The following is a 3,836-nucleotide window of genomic DNA, read 5'->3' as shown; positions in this document are numbered from 1 at the left end:
AAACGAGGTAACAAGCTTAGCTAATAGAACAGGCCAGGTAGAAAGTAGGAATAGTGAAATAGAAGACAAGCAACTTGAGGCACAGCAGAGAGAAGAAGAAAGAGACTCAAAAATTAAAAAAAAAAAATGAGAAAGCCCTGCAGGAATTGTCTGACTCCATCAAAAAGAATAACATAAGAATAATAGGTATATCAGAGGGAGAAGAGAGAGAAAATGGAATGGAGAATATATTCAAACATATAATAGACGAGAACTTCCCAAGCCTATGGAAAGAACTAAAGCCTCAAATTCAAGAAGCAGCCCTGGCCGGTTGGCTCAGCGGTAGAGCGTCGGCCTAGTGTGCGGAGGACCCGGGTTCGATTCCCGGCCAGGGCACACAGGAGAAGTGCCCATTTGCTTCTCCACCCCTCCACCGCGCTTTCCTCTCTGTCTCTCTCTTCCCCTCCCGCAGCCAAGGCTCCATTGGAGCAAAGATGGCCCGGGCGCTGGGGATGGCTCTGTGCCCTCTGCCTCAGGCGCTAGAGTGGCTCTGGTCGCAACATGGCGACACCCAGGATGGGCAGAGCATTGCCCCCTGGTGGGCAGAGCGCCGCCCCATGGTGGGCATGCCAGGTGGATCCCGGTCGGGTGCATGCGGGAGTCTGTCTGACTGTCTCTCCCTGTTTCCAGCTTCAGAAAAATGAAAAAAAAAAAATTCAAGAAGCAAACAGAACACCGAGCTTTCTTAACCCCAACAAACCTACTTCAAGGCACATCATAATGAAGATGGCACAAATCAACAACAAAGAAAAAATTCTCAAGGCAGCCAGGGAAAAGAAGAATACAACACATAAAGGAAGGCCTATTAGATTATCATCAGATTTCTCAGCAGAAACTCTATAAGCTAGAAGAGAGTGCACCTCAATATTTAAAGCCCTGAAAGAGAGGAACTTTCAGCCAAGGATACTATACCCATCAAAGTTATCCTTCAAGTACGAAGGAGAAATAAAAACATTCACAAATACAGAAAAGATGAGGGAATTTATCATCAGAAAGCCCCCACTCCAGGAAATACTAAAGGGGGTTTTCTAACCAGATTCAAAGAACAAAACAAAACCACAAGGAACAGCTCCACCAAGAACACAATAAAACCAAATTTAAACTGTGACAACAAAAACAAAAAAAAAGGGGAGAGGACGGAGATTAATAGTAGCAAAGGATGATGAAGCGCAGAAACACTCATAAGATATGGTACTACAATGAATATGGTAGGTACCCTTTTCATTACTTAATGGTAACCACACTTGAAAAAACCACCACAGAAGCACATGACTTTAAAAAGGTAGCAACAGAAGAGAGAAGTATGGAATACAAACAAACAAAAACAAATGATAGAAAAACAAAAGAGAAGAATCAAACAAGATACAAAACTAACAGAAAGCAATTTATAAAATGGCAATAGGGAACTCACAAGTGTCAATAATTACGCTAAATGTAAATGGATTAAACTTACCAATAAAAAGACACAGAGTAGCAGAATGGATTACAAAAGAAAATCCAACTGTATGCTGTCTACAAGAAACACATCTAAGCAACAAGGATAAAAACAAATTCAAAGTAAAAGGCTGGAAAACAATATTCCAAGCAAATAACATCCAAAAAAAAAAAAAAAAAGCAGGAGTAGCAATACTCATATCTAATAATGCTGACTACAAGACAGAAAAAGTACTCAGAGACAAAAATGGTCATTTCATAATGATTAAGGGGACACTGAATCAAGAAGACATAACAATCCTTAATATATATGCACCAAACCAAGGAGCACCAAAATATATAAGACAGCTACTTATTGGCCTAAAAACAAAAACTGACAAAAATACAATCATACTTGGAGACCTCAATACACTGCTGATGGCTCTAGATCAGTCATCCAAACAGAGAATCAATAAACATATATTGGCCTTAAACGAAACACTGGAGCACCTGGATATGATAGACATCTACAGGACACTTCATCCCAAAGCAACAGAGTATACATTTTTCTGTAGTGCACATGGAACATTTTCAAGAATTGACCATATGTTAGGCCACAAAGATAACATCAGCAAATTCAGAAAAATTGAAATTATACCAAGCATATTCTCTGATTATAAAGCCTTGAAACTAGAATTCAACTGCAAAATAGAGGGAATGAAACCCACAAAAATGTGGAAACTAAACAACAGACTTTTAAAAAATGAATGGGTCAAAGAAGAAATAAGCGCAGAGATCAAAAGATATATACAGACAAATGAAAATGACAATACGACATAGCAGAATCTCTGGGATGCAGCAAAAGTAGTAATAAGAGGAAAGTTCATATCACTTCAGGCCTATATGAACAAACAAGAGAGAGTCCAAGTGAACCACTTAACTTTTCACCTTAAGGAACTAGAAAAAGAAGAACAAAGACAACCCAAAACCAGCAAAAGAAAGAAAATAATAAAAATCAGAGCAGAAATAAATAAAATAGAGAACAGAAAAACTATAGAAAAAATTAATAAAACAAGGAGCTGGTTCTTTGAAAAGATCAACAAAATTGACAAACCCTTGGCAAGACTCACCAAGGAAAAAAGAAAAAGGACTTATAAACAAAATCCAAAACGGAAGAGGAGAAATCACCACAGACATCATAGATATACAAAGAATTATTGTAGAATACTATGAAAAACTATATGCCACCAAATTCAACAATCTAGAAGAAATGGATAAATTCCTAGAACAATACAACCTTCCTAGACTGAGTCATGAAGAAGCAGAAAGCCTAAACAGACCAATTAGCAAGGAGTAAATAGAAAAAACTATTAAAAACCTCCCCAAAAATAAAAGTGGTTATACTAGTGAATTCCATCAAACATTCAAAGAAGACTTGGTTCCTATTCTACTTAAAGTCTTCCAAAAAATTGAAGAAGAAGCAATACTTCCAAACACATTTTATGAGGCCAACATAACCCTCATACTGAAACCTGGCAAGGACAGCACAAAAAAGGAAAACTACAGACCAATATCTCTAATGAATACAGATGCTAAAATACTAAACAAAATACTGGCAAATCGAATACAACAGTAAATCAGAAAAAAACAAGAACTACATGATTCCATATATTGGTGGGACATAAAAATGAGACTAAGAGACATGGACAAGAGTGTGGTGGTTACTGGGGGCGGGGGAGGGAGGGCGCTGGAGGGAAGGAGGGAGAGGGGCAGGGGAAGGGGGAGTGGCACAAAGAAAACTATTGATCGATAGAGGGTGATGGAGGACAATCTGACTCTGGGCGATGGGTATGCAACATAATTGAATGACCAGATAACATGGACATGTTTTCTTTGAATATATGTACCCTGATTTATTGATGTCACCCTATTAACATTAATAAAAATTTATTTAAAAAAAACCCAAAACGAAACAATGGTACATTTATACAATGAATTACTACTACTGGGCCGTAAGAGAGAATAAAATCTTACTCTTTGTGATAGCATGGATGGACCTGGAGAGCATTATGCTAAGTGAAATAAGCCAGTCAGAGAAAGGCAAGTTCTATATGATTTCATTTTTATGTGGAATCTAATGAACATAACAAATGAGCAAAATAGAGACAGACTCATAGAGATAGGCTGATGGCTTTCAGGAATGCATATTGGGAAGCTGGATGAGGAGGGTGGGTGGAGGGATTGAACAAAAAAGAGAGGAGGTTATAGTGGAGATAAATGGTGTTCGTAGGAAAGTTAACTTGGGTGGTGAACAGGGTACAAATGGTGTGTTGTGGAATTGTGCACCTAAAACCTATATAATTATCTTAACCAGTGTCACCCCA

General features: G+C 38.2%; 1 non-coding gene across 1 annotated transcript; it reads left to right on the top strand.

Moving 5' to 3' along the window:
• Positions 1-299: 299 nt before the first annotated feature.
• Positions 300-375, top strand: TRNAT-AGU (transfer RNA threonine (anticodon AGU)). Its single transcript has one exon. It is a non-coding gene; the product is annotated as a tRNA-Thr (tRNA).
• The last annotated feature ends 3,461 nt before the right edge of the window (positions 376-3,836 follow it).

Source organism: Saccopteryx bilineata, chromosome 5, assembly GCF_036850765.1.
Source record: "Saccopteryx bilineata isolate mSacBil1 chromosome 5, mSacBil1_pri_phased_curated, whole genome shotgun sequence".
Lineage (NCBI taxonomy): Eukaryota > Metazoa > Chordata > Mammalia > Chiroptera > Emballonuridae > Saccopteryx > Saccopteryx bilineata.
Note: the sequence above shows the minus strand (reverse complement) of the source record. Positions and strands in the feature narration are given on the sequence as shown.